Here is a 12395-nt window from a genome sequence, read left to right on the forward strand (position 1 = left end):
GAGCTGGACACTGTCACCTCCTTGGTCACCAGCCTGCACATTCTAGGGTACAGACCGCGCCCGTGTTACACAGCTCTGTACCCCACGTGCCGACAATGCACGTAGCTCCGAACAGGTGTCCAGTGAAGGAGTGACAGGTCAGTGGATGGATGAGTAAGAAGAGTTGGTAACAAGGAAGGCGCTGGCGTTGTTCACCAGCGCGGACAGGAAGCCCAGGGCATCTTTAAGCCTGGTGGCACCGGCAAAAAGGCATCGGCTAGGTGGTGGGTTCAGATCCTGCGAGAGGGACCCCGAGCGGAAAGTGGGCTCGGTTGCCGTCTCCCAGTCGTGAGCTGCCCACGCGGGGTGGTCCACGCGCCGCCCCTCGCTCGATCTCACGGCCCCGCCGCAGCGACCACCGCCTCCACCGCCCACTCGCCCTGCGCTTCGCTCTTGGCCCCACCCGGCCACCGTCGCTCACTGGGACGCTCGCTCGTGACCCGGAAGCGCATTCTCCCTAGCAACTGCGGGTCCGCGGCGGCGCCGGCCTCCGGGGAGCGACGGTGAGGCTCCTGCCCCCTCCCCCTGCGCACGCCCCGGCCGCCGGGCCTGGCCTGCCCGCCGCGCCGCGCTCCGCGGCCCGGGCCGTGCGCGCTCGCCTCACGGGGCGCCCGAGGCAGGCGCCTCCGGTGGCCTCTCGACGGCTCCGGCCCGGCCTCGGGCCCCTCACGCCCCGCGGGTCCTTCCTTTTGTAGCGCCGTGCAGTGCGTGAGGAGGGAGGCGGGATCGGAGCCGCTGGCTGGGAGGACGCGGCTTCCCGAGGCCCGGGTCCCCTGGGGACGTGCTGTCGTGGGCCCCGATGGCGATGGCTGGCTTGCGGCGCCTCGGGAGGGAGGGCTGAGCCGCGGCCCTTGCAGACGGCCCGAGCCCTCCAAAGTGATACACTGTGTCCATTCCCTGGGAGGGGGGACGTAGAGACTCCCTGAATTGTACACCCTGAACCGACGGTTTCCCCCGGAGTTAGCTCTCCGGTTATGAATGAACTGTGGTTGGTTAGTATATTGTACCGCAGATGTTGTCGCTTCCAGTTTTATACAGAAGGAACTTGACTAACCTTGAGAAGAAAATTTCAAGTACAATTTACTAAGTTGGAGTAGGGGCTGGTGTTAGTATATCTCTGACGTACACTTCAAAAGATACAGTGGCACTGAAAACCTCCTTTTGAGGCTGGACAAGTGGTACTAAGAAAACTTGAGACGTTGTTGGTAACTCCTGACTGTACTTAATATAATGATGATGGAGTGGAAACAGAGATGTGAATAGTTTGTGGAATTATTTAGGAATAAAATGCAGGGACTTACTAAGATTCACCATTCAAAACTCTATCATTTCATTTCAGTTAGTATTAAGCACCCGCAGCGTTATGAGATTGTACACATTGTACACATTGCCCCATTGGGAAGGATAAGATGACATTTGGTTAAATACAATCTATGTGATAGGTATTAAGCGCTGTGTAGTAGGCTAGAGGCTGGAGAAGTGAATGTAGGCTGGCATTTTCAGGAATATGTTTATGGATGAAATAATAGTTGATTTACCTCCAAAGTATAGATACGTTTTGTATTTGTTATTGGAGGGGACTGAACAAACTAAACAATTTCTCATATTCCTTAGGGTTTGGGAAATATTTCCATATGGTGTTCTTTAGTTCATTTTGAAAATTCTAAAGTCACTTGATTCTGATCCATTTCTTTCAAAACACACCACGCACAAATCTCTGGTGTTTTTCCTTTTGAGATCTAAAACAGGGGCTTTGCCGTTAGAGATCCTTTGCTTCTGCAGTCGGTCTTAAGTTTATGTTAAACACAACAGTTTAAGTAGAGTTACTGTTTAATATGTACTTAAGAGGCTTGTGAATTTTTATTCTTTACTTGACTGATATTCTTGAGTGTTTCATATGTAGCAGGCATATGTCAGGAGACAATGAAAACAATGGTTACTCAGCAACCAGTTACTATGTTTTATCTGTGGTGTGCTCGTGTGTGCCGGGGTGTGTGTGTGTGTGTGTGTGTGTGTGTGTGTGTGTGTGTAGAGCTTATCAGTCTTTGATGCTCAGCACTTGACTTAAGCCTCGGAAGGACATTAGCAGTTCAGATAAGGATTTTAGGCTATTGCTTTGCAGATCCACCAAAGATACAATTATGAAGATGAATAAACTTTTAAGACCTTTTAGGATGTTTTATTGCTTTCCTGTAGATATTATATTGTTTAATTTAGTTATTAAACAGATATCAGAATGTCCACCTGGTCCCAGGCATTGTGCTTGGCTGTGGAATTGAGATTGAATACAGACATAATCCTGTTTTTAGCAGATGACAATCCAGTAACCACACAGATGTTAAGCTGCAGTTGTGATGTGTTCAGAGAAGTTACACATGAGATCTGTGAATGGAGATATTCAGGATGCATGGGAAAGGAAGTGCTTCAGTGAGATTGGTGAGCAGGGCAGAGACCCTGGGATGGCAGGGTGGGTGGGAGAGGATCAGGGACACTAGGTACAGCTTTAGAAGGGAGCTGGAGGCATGTGGAACAATCTGGTAGGACAGAGGGCTGGAGTAGTGGAATGGGGCCAGATTGTAGCTGAATTTTTCTTTGTGCTTTGAATAAAGAGAAGCCTCTATGAAGGTTTTACTTAGGGACTTAGGCTGTGTGTAGCATGGGGATGACACAGTATGCTTGTGTCTGAATAGTCTGCTTTGTGTTTCTGCCACCAGTTAGCATTTGAATTGTGTTCTCAACCCTTGCTCTTCGACTTGCTCCCTATGCTTTATTTTGTAAATTTTAATTAAAAAAAAATCTAAATTTGAATTTGTGTGTGTGTGTGTGTGTGTGTGTGTGTGTAGGTCTGTGGACAACATATAGGAGTCTCCTCCTACCAGGTGGGTCCTGGGGGTTGACTCAGGTTGTCAGGCTTTGGGGCAAGTGCATTTACCTGCTGAGCCATCTCACTGCCCCTCCCTCGTGCTTTATTATAGTTGGAGAAGCTCCCATGGCCCACTAGAAATATGTACCCATTTTCTTTTACTTGGGAATAAAAAAAATTTTAGGGATTAAAATAGGCCATTGGGGCCAGTTGATGAGAAATATTTTGAATCAGTACTACTCGGGAACCAGTTTTTTTTTTTTTTTTTTTTTTTTTAACTCCTTTGAAAAAGGAGTAAAACACATAGTATAAAACTTACTGTCAGGCTGGGAGAACTAGCTTAGTCGGTAAAGTGTTTGCCGCACATGGGGACCTGAGTTCCATATCCCCAGCACTCATGTAAAAAGCACTCATGTAAAAAGCAGACAAGCATGTGCTTGTCATAATAGTGCTGAGAAGACAGAAGGGTCCTTGCGGCTTGCTGGTCAAGCCTAATCTGTGAGCCCCGGGTCCCAGAGAGAGGCTATCTCAGAACAAAACAAAACAACAACCAATCCCTCCCAAGTGAAAACCAGGGCAGACAGTTTCTGAGGAATGACACCTGAGGTTGACTTGTGACTTGCACGTGCTGGCGTCCGTCCATAGTTGTAGTCTTTTCTAGTGTACAGTTGAGTGGTGGTCACTGTTGAATGAAGTGTCACGGGTCTCTAGAGCAGTTCACTCTCTTCTTCCTGTTGTTGGCAGCCAGCGTTTACCCTGCTGTCGGCATTGTGGCCATTCATAGATTTGAGGTGAGTGTCGCACATTTCTCTGTCTGTCCTTCCATCTCTCAGTTCAATGCTGTCAGTTCGTAAACACCCAGCTTTTCTTTCTAGTCTTTGGATTTTATTCACAGGGCCAGGGTGAAAGGGTTTTTTTAAAGTCTTCTTTTTATTTTGCTAGTAGTGTGGGGAGCCCTGATGCATTGGGAAACGGTCCCTTTCCTTCAGTTTTCTGTTAGTTTGTATACAGTTGGTATTTTTTCCTACGTGTTATCAGTATTTATTAGTGTTTCTGTCTGGTCTAGTGTGGGAAGGTGGTTTTTTTTGTTTTTTTTTTTGACTAAAGTATTCATGATACCTGTTTCTTTTTGGTTGAACTTTGGTTATTCCTTTCATTGAGCTTGAATATTTTTCTTGTCTTTTCTTAATATGTTAGCTTTTCCTCCGGCTCATTAAGGATATAGAGTGTAGTGTGAATAGCTACAACTTTCATGCTCTTTGTTGTCCTTCCGAGGCACTTCCACTCTTAGTCTTTTCTTCACACTCCCTCTCCTGAACCCACACCCTGTTTATTAATCAATAAGGAGTGCACACTGGGTGGTGATGACTTCCTTACTTTGTATATTCAGGAGCTGAAGCTTAAGAAAATGGGGCAGTTTGATTTGGTCAAGGCAGATAGCTAATCGTTCAGATTTCAATTTAGGTTTTGTAGTTGTATAACTTGATTCTAGCAAGACAGATAAGTATAGGAATAAAACAGGAGATAGAGTAGGGAAGGCGCCTCCTCAGAGAGGAATTGGAAAGAGCGCACAGGGTCATGCTGTTTAAAGACTTCCAAGGATGCAGGAAGTGTTTGGGATGAGCTTTGGAAGTCAGGAAGTTTTGCAGGCCTCTAGTGTGAGAGAAGCGTCTGAGGGGGTGGGTGGGGTGGGTGGGGGCAAGGCGAGTGTGTACTGCAGTGCATGGACTGGAAGAGTGGGCATGTATTTGGCTGGATTGGGCGTGGCTGTGGAAAGCAGATGACAAGGGAGTTGGACTGAACTGTGGGAGGTTTTTTTTTTTATTATTATGTCTGGCTTCACAACAGTCTTTTGTATGTCTTTAGCTACTGTATGAGTCTGATCCCGGGCAGGCATCTTTTAAAATTTGCCTTCATTACTTAGTATAGTCTTGCACATAATTAATTCACAGGTTCATTGATTGATTGATAGCGTGTTTTCTTACTGTTACTTAGTTACTTTATTAGTGCTTGTGATTGAATTGTTTATTGTATGAGAAGTCTTGAATCTGTGTCCATAAAATTCCTTCCAAAGAAGTCAGCATACTTTATGCTAATTCATTTATTGATTATCTCAGCAGTCAATTTACTATACCCAAAGACTATCCCACTATCACGGGAACTTAGAATCCTACTTCAGCTATAGGGTCATTGGTCATTGGGTAGCTGTTTTTTTTTTTTTTTTCATTAACAATTAAACATTTTTTATGTGTGTGGTTGTTTTTGTTGCTTATGTCTGTGTACCATGTGTGTGCAGTGCCCTCAGAAACCAGAAGAGGGCACTGGATCCCTGGAATCCTGGTTACAGATGGTTGTGAGCTGCCATGTGGGTGCTGAGAATTGAACCCAGTTCCCCTGGAAGAGCAGCTAATTCTCTTACCTATAGAGACATCTCTTCAGCCCCCATTGTGTGGACTTCTGTAATAATGAAAGGAATGCCCAGTGTGGAGGACAGAGCTCAGGGATTTTCCTCATTCTGCTTGGTAGGGAGGAGCATGTGCAGTACTGTCTTTGAACGTGCAGCCACATGCCCACCACAGGCAGAACTGACAGTGATACTGCAAAGATGGGATTAGACTCACTCTAGCCTCGAAATTGAGAGCTGAGGTTTCATTGACTTTTGGTCAGTTAAAAATAATCAGTGAAAAATGTTTTACTGTTAAAAATCACAGCATTCATGCAGTGCTTCTAATTGCTTTTACAGATCTTTCTATTGTGGTATATTCAGGCAAACATTATCTTTGCTGGTGTCTGAAGTGATTGTCACCAGCTTGTGTTTGATCAGAGAGTGCATTGCTCCTCGTTGTCCCCCACCACTGTCCCCATGGATCTGCAGATGGCTCCTTAGGAGGACGTCACAGTAGTGACAGACTGAGTCTAGAATTAAGACCATGAGTATCATTGTATGTACAATCTTGTTTGTTTTAAATTACGGGTTTATAACTGAGAAGTTGCAAAAAACAAACAAACAACAAACATGTATTAGGTATCCCTGATAGCAGACAGAGTGCCCAGGTACAGGTACTGCTTTAAGAAATCACTGTAACTGAAGGCTCTTTGCCTCTCTTTTTAATGCCACCTCTTCCTTCTCCTTTTGAGGTAAGCTGAATTTTGTATTTTCTTTATACTTGGACCACATAGTACATCACAGTATAAGTATTTTTCCCTTTGGAGAATGTCTATTTAGTGTTGTGTGGTGGCTCACAACTGAAGTCTCAGCACTTAGGGGTTTGAGACAAGCCCTTGATTCAAGAAAAGAAATGTAGACTTAACTACATTTTAATTAGTTTTTTCCTTGTATTTGATCTTCAGTTTGAACTTTTCAGTTTCTATTTTTTTTTTTTTTAAATATGGAACGCTTCACGAATTTGCATGTCATCCTTGCGCAGGGGCCATGCTAATCTTCTCTGTATCGTTCCAATTTTAGTATATGTGCTGCCGAAGCGAGCACCAGTTTCTATTTTTTTAAAGATGTGATTAGAACTGTGCACACTGACTATCTTAGTATGACTAATTTGTCATCTGTTTCTTTTTAATGTTGAATCTTTTTGGTCAAGAGCAGAATTTGTTAATTTTTAGGTCATTTAAAAATGTTTTAAACTTTTTCAGGTAGTGGTGTACACTTTTAATTCTAGCACTCAGGAGGCAGAGGCAGGAGGATCTGGGTTCCAGGTCAGCCTGGTCTGTAAGAGTGAGTTCCAGGACAGCCAGCCAAGGCTATGCAGAGAAATCCTGTCTTGAAAAAGGTCTTAAAATTAAAATTTACGTTCTGACTTCAGTGATAATGCTGTATTTATGCCATTAAGTACTATGCTTACTGTTTTTGAAAGATGTGTATTTTTAAGAGATTTGCTTATTTTTATGTTTATTTTGGATAATTGTTTGCCTGAGTGTATGTCTATGTACCAGGTGTGTGTAGTACCTGTGGAGACTAGAAAGTAGAGGGCGTCAGATCCTCTGTAATTGGAGTTACAGATGGTTTGTGACCCACCATGTGGGTGCTGGGAATGGAACCTAGGTCCTTCAGAGGAGCAGCGAACTCTTTTTTGGTTTTTCGAGACAGGGTTTCCCTGTGTAGCTTTGCGCCTTTCCTGGAACTCACTTGGTAGCCCAGGCTGGCCTTGAACTCACGGAGATCCGCCTGGCTCTGCCTCCCGAGTGCTGGGATTAAAGGCGTGCGCCACCACCGCCCGGCTCAGCGAACTCTTTACTGCAGAGACATCATCTCTTCATCTCCTCTACCTCATCTTTTGAGACAGGGTCTCTCACTGTTGGGGGGGGGGGGGTCCTTCCATCTCTTCCACCCTCGCTAGGGTTAAGATGCATGTAGCTGTATCCAGTTTTCTTTTGTTCCCCACGTGGGTCCTTGGGATTGGAACTTAGGTACCCATGCTTGTATGATAGACACTTACTAATAGAATATCTTCCCAGCCCCAAGTTTTTCATTTTCTTCTGTGCTTTGGAATAGTTTAACACAGGAAATAAGATATTTGCCTTTGCATTTGTTTATGGTAGACATGTATTCAATACTTAACTATTTTAGTCTCTTGCAGTTAAATCTGTTGCTATTCTTCCTGGTCACTTACCAGGTTTGGTGGGAAGTAGGGGAGTAGCTAAGAACCAGATTAATTTCTCTCACTTGTAGAGCTATTGTTTAGTATCATTAGTGAGAAATCTTTTATTTGTTGAAACACCACCTTCAGTACACATAAAAATTTGCATTTGTTTCTTTATTTTTGTTTAAGCATCTTCTAATAGTGACCATAGGTAAGGTTACTTGAGAACTAATCCAAAAGGGATTTCTTTAAAAACTATTTAGACTTTAGTCTGTTTTTAATAATGAGGGCCTGCTAATAGACCATTTTGAGTCCTAGGTTTTTAGACTTTCCATTTTGGAAAAGTTGTTGAGAGAGAGGTTTTCATTGGATCTCATGAGCCTGATTTGATTAAATGGTAGATTAATTTGCTGGTCTAACAGAATACAGTTATAACAAAGTATAGTTGCCTCTCATTTTCTTTTCCATTCTAGATTATTTATTTGTATGTGTGTGTGTGTGTGTGTGTGTGTGTGTGTGTGTGTGTGTGTGTTTGCTTGTATGTATGTATGTTCACCACTTGTACGCTTGATGTCCATGGAGTTCAGAAGAGGGTGATGGGTCCTCTAGAACTGGACTTATAGATAGTTGTGAGCCACTATGTGGGTGCTGGGAACTGAACTCTGCAACAGTGTTCTTAACTTCTGAGCCACTTTTCCATCCCTGTCTCAGTTTCTGTAGCTCCAGGAGCCTGGAGGTTTCTAATGATGCTAAAGTCTGTTATATGGAACAGTGCATTTGCTTGTGACCTATGCATATCCTCTTTGAAATCACCTCTAGTTTAGTTATAATATCAAGCAATCCTTATATTGTTTAAGGAATAATGACAAGGAAAAAAGTTTATGTATATTCAGCATATTTTTCTTGATTCTTTTCAGTCTGTGTTGATTGAATCCAACAAGGTAGAACCTGTGGGTATGGAGGGTCTAGTGTACCATTAAAGGCTTATACAACAGAAATTTACTACTCAAAGCTCTGGGAGTTAGAAGCCTGATGTCCAGGTGTTGGCAGAGTTGACTCCTGAAGGCTGTGAAGAATCTGTTCCATCTCTCCCTCTCCTAGCTTCAGGAGGTTGCTGGCAATCTTTGACATTCTTTGGCTTTTAGACACATCATTCTAGTGTTTGCCTTAATCTTCACATGATGTTATCTCTGGAGTGTGTCTGTGTTCAGATTTTTCCTTTTTACAAAGGCAACAATCATCGGGTATCCCCACTCTTTTTTTTTTTTTTTTCAAGACAGGGTTTCTCTGTGTAGCTTTGCGCCTTTCCTGGAACTCGCTTTGTAGACTAGGCTGGCCTCAAACTCACAGAGATCCTCCTGGTTCTGCCTCCCGAGTGCTGGGATTAAAGGTGTGTGCCACCACCGCCCGGCAGGTATCCCCACTCTTATTTGACATCATCTTAACTAATTACTTCTGCAGAACCAAGTAAGGTAGCATGTCATTAAGGGTTAGGACTTCCACATCTATTATGTTAGTCTGCTGTCACTATAATAAAATATCTGAGATAACTAACTTATTTTGGCTTATAATTTTGGAGGTCCAGCCTATGAAGAACTAACCCTGTTGCTTTAGGCCTGTGATGAGGTATCACGTTATGGTGGGAGCACATGGCAAACCTAAATTGCATATGCTATGACCAGAGAGCAAAAGAAAGAAGGGGAAAGAGGATTCCATAACCTGGCTCTTTTCTGGGCCTCACTTCTTAAAGGTTCTGCTACTTCCCAATGCCTTTAACACACGGCTCTGTGGGAGATATCAAGGTCATAATCATAGCACTTTCCTTGCTTCTGCAGACAGTGTATCTACCTGGAGGAACTGAGTGGGTCTGGGTGGCAGTGCTTTAGAAACCACTGTAGTTTAAAACGGGGGCTAATGTGGGAAACTCTTGACTAGGAATAAATAGATAAATGAGGTTCTGCTATACACTGATCTTCACTGACTAAGAACCTGAAATTTATCAGAGAGAGAAGCTTCACAAAGATAGATGTTTCTGGGGCCCAAGGAAGAATGCCCTGTTAGAATCTCTCAGAGTTGATGAAAAGGATTCTGAGCTCCAGGAAAAGAATAAAGATTCTGAGCTAAGGAAGAAACCTTAGCTCCTCACCTCTGAGAACTGGCTTTATGTTTGTTTAAAGTACAATTGACCTCCATTTCCATGGGGTCTGTACATAATGATTCAACTGACACAGATTGAAGTCATTAGATTTGCATCTGCACTGAACAGGTGTGCTCAGGATTTACACCATATTGCAAATTATAATGAATATAAAGACAATTCTTTCACAAACATATATGCATGTGTTGGTATGTATTTCTCTCTCTGTGCACATGTGCACATGCATGCATGTTTGTATGGGGGCTAGACAACAGCCCCCAGTATCTTGCTCAGGGAGGCCATCCATTTCCTTTGAGATGGAGACTCTTATTGGCTTGGAACTCAGCAATCAGGCTAGGCTGGCTGTTCAGTGAGCTTCAGGGATCCTCTGTCTGTGCCTCCGTGATGGGATTACAAATGCCAACTAGCATGCCTGGTGTTTTTACTTGGGTTCTGGGGATTGCACTTAGGTTCTGTGCTTGTAAGGAGATGCTCTGTTGATTGAACCATCCCTTCCCCTGTCGAGATAGTTTAACGTATATGGACAGACGGGCATAAATGCAGCTCCTATTCCATTTAATATAGGGGACTTGGTCATCTTTGGATTTGGGTATACATGGGGTCTTGGAACCAATGCCCCAAATAGAAAGACTATGTTTAAGGCCTTGAGAGACTGGGAACCACTTTTGAATTTCCTTTCTAGAATCTTTAACTTCTCAAGTAAAGGGAGAAGTGGAGACTGAAAACTGATATCAACGAAGAGTGAAGTCATCCTTCTGCGGGAGAACTGGAGAATGCTGTTTCAGAGACCCTTGCTAGAGACAGGCCTTAAAGTCAGTGGAAACATGTTGTATATGAGCTATGCAAGGATTTAAAAGGTAGAAAATACAAATGGAGTTCTTTATAGAGTTTTCTAATTGATCACTATAAAGTTTTTGAATTAATTTCCAGAGTTTCATCACAAAAATCTTTTCTGGGATATAATTAAAAAGCTGTTTTTATATATTGTATTTGGACACCACTGAACAACTGGAATGCTTTTTCTGGTGATTGTGTTGGATTTCCTAAGTAGACAGTGATTCTATTTATAATTGATCATTTTTAAATACTGTTTGTATTGCTTTTTATGTACCAATGGCTAGGTCCTTTAGAATGGCATTGGATAATGAGCACTGTAACTGTTGGTAGCCTTTTCCTGTCTTAAATTGATTGGACTGCCTTTAGTGCTTTCATTGTTTATATTATTTTTTATTCTAACTTTTTTTTTTCTTTCTGAGACAGGGTCTTTATGTCAGTGATTCTCAACCTGTGGGTCATGACCCCCAAAGACCATCAGAAAACACAGATATTTATATTATGATCCATAATAGTAGCAAAGTTACAGTTATGAAGTAGCAATGAAAATACTGTTATGGTTGGGGGTCCCCACAACCTGAGGAACTGTATTGAAGGGTCGCAGCATTAGGAAGGCTGAGAACCACTGCTCTATGTAGTCCTTGCTGTCTTGGAACTCACTATGTAGACCATGCCATGAGACTTGAACCCTTGCCACCTGCCTCTGCCTTCCAAGTGCTGGGATTAAAGGCATGTGCCACCACACCTGGCAACCTTTTTTCTTTTTCAAGTTTATTTTTAAGTTAAACCTTTAGTTTTGAGATATTTGTAGAAGCAGACACAGTTGTAAGAAACAGTAGAGACAGAGTCCAACGGCCCTCACTCAGTTTTCTCTAGAATAACTAGTACATTATCATAGCCAGGACATCTCAGCCGCTGTCTTGCTGTTTGCCATGTGCGGGTGCTCTGTATTGGCTTTTTTCCATTTTCACTTGTACTTACGTGTGTGTGTGTGTGTGTGTGTGTGTGTGTGTGTGTGTGTGTGTGTGTGCTGTACATCTGTGGGTTTGTGTGATCATCACACTAGAGATGCAGAAGAATCTGCTACAGAAGTCACTCACATTGTCCTTTAATAGCCTCAGTCATGTCTATCTTTCCCTAGCCTGGCCACCACTCAATTCTTTTCTATAGTTTTGTCATTTCAAAGGTGCAACATAAATGGAGTCACATAGTGCATAACTTCTGGGATTTCTTTTTTCTTGGTATCATTCCCTTGAGTGTCATTCTAGTTGTTGTGTGTATTAGTTTGTACCTTTTTATTGCTGAGTAGTATTCTGCAGCATACATGATCATTCTGTTGAAGGAGTGTTCTGCTTTTGGCTGTTTGAATAAAGCTGCTCTGAGCATTCATGTGCAAACATAAATATTCATTTCTCTGGTATAAATGCTCAAAGTGCACATGCATTTTGATTCTCCTGTGGTCAACAGTTACTCTTTGTTTCTGCTCTGTGTGCTTTTTCTCCCTTTAAATGCTGTGAGTAAACTGCATAAACCTTTACCTCCAAATATTTCAGTGAGTGTTTGCAAGAGTAAAGACATTTTCTTAGATATGCACAGACATTATCAGTTTAATTTAACATGGATACTAATTCTGCCAGATCCACGTCTCCTACATTTTTATCACCTGATACTAAGGTCTCTTTTAGTATCTTTTTTCTCTTTCCATTTTAGTATAGTGTATTATCTTATGGACTACTCAATACAGCTTTACAAGGCACATTTTATTCTTTTTTTTTGTTTTTTTTTTTTGTTTTTTTCGAGACAGGGTTTCTCTGTGTAGCTTTGCGCCTTTCCTGGAACTCACTCGGTAGCCCAGGCTGGCCTTGAACTCACAGAGATCCGCCTGGCTCTGCCTCCCGAGTGCTGG

General features: G+C 42.8%; 1 protein-coding gene and 1 non-coding gene across 5 annotated transcripts in view; one reads left to right on the forward strand and one right to left on the reverse strand.

Annotated features, from left to right (window-relative positions):
- The first annotated feature begins 478 nt into the window (after positions 1-478).
- Dis3l2 (DIS3 like 3'-5' exoribonuclease 2) overlaps positions 479-12395 on the forward strand; it is a 322978-nt gene continuing 311061 nt past the window's right edge. For 3 of the 4 annotated variants that reach the window (XM_059278396.1, XM_059278391.1, XM_059278395.1), the window contains exon 1: positions 479-542. The gene's annotated coding sequence lies outside the window, so the exon portion shown is untranslated. Of the gene's footprint in view, positions 543-9985; positions 10513-12395 lie in introns of those variants that run through there. The other variant, XM_059278392.1, reaches the window with a different exon arrangement.
- LOC131923737 (U6 spliceosomal RNA) lies at positions 6286-6392 on the reverse strand. The gene has a single exon (XR_009382672.1). It is a non-coding gene; the product is annotated as a U6 spliceosomal RNA (small nuclear RNA).

This window comes from Peromyscus eremicus, chromosome 13 (assembly GCF_949786415.1).
Source record: "Peromyscus eremicus chromosome 13, PerEre_H2_v1, whole genome shotgun sequence".
NCBI lineage: Eukaryota > Metazoa > Chordata > Mammalia > Rodentia > Cricetidae > Peromyscus > Peromyscus eremicus.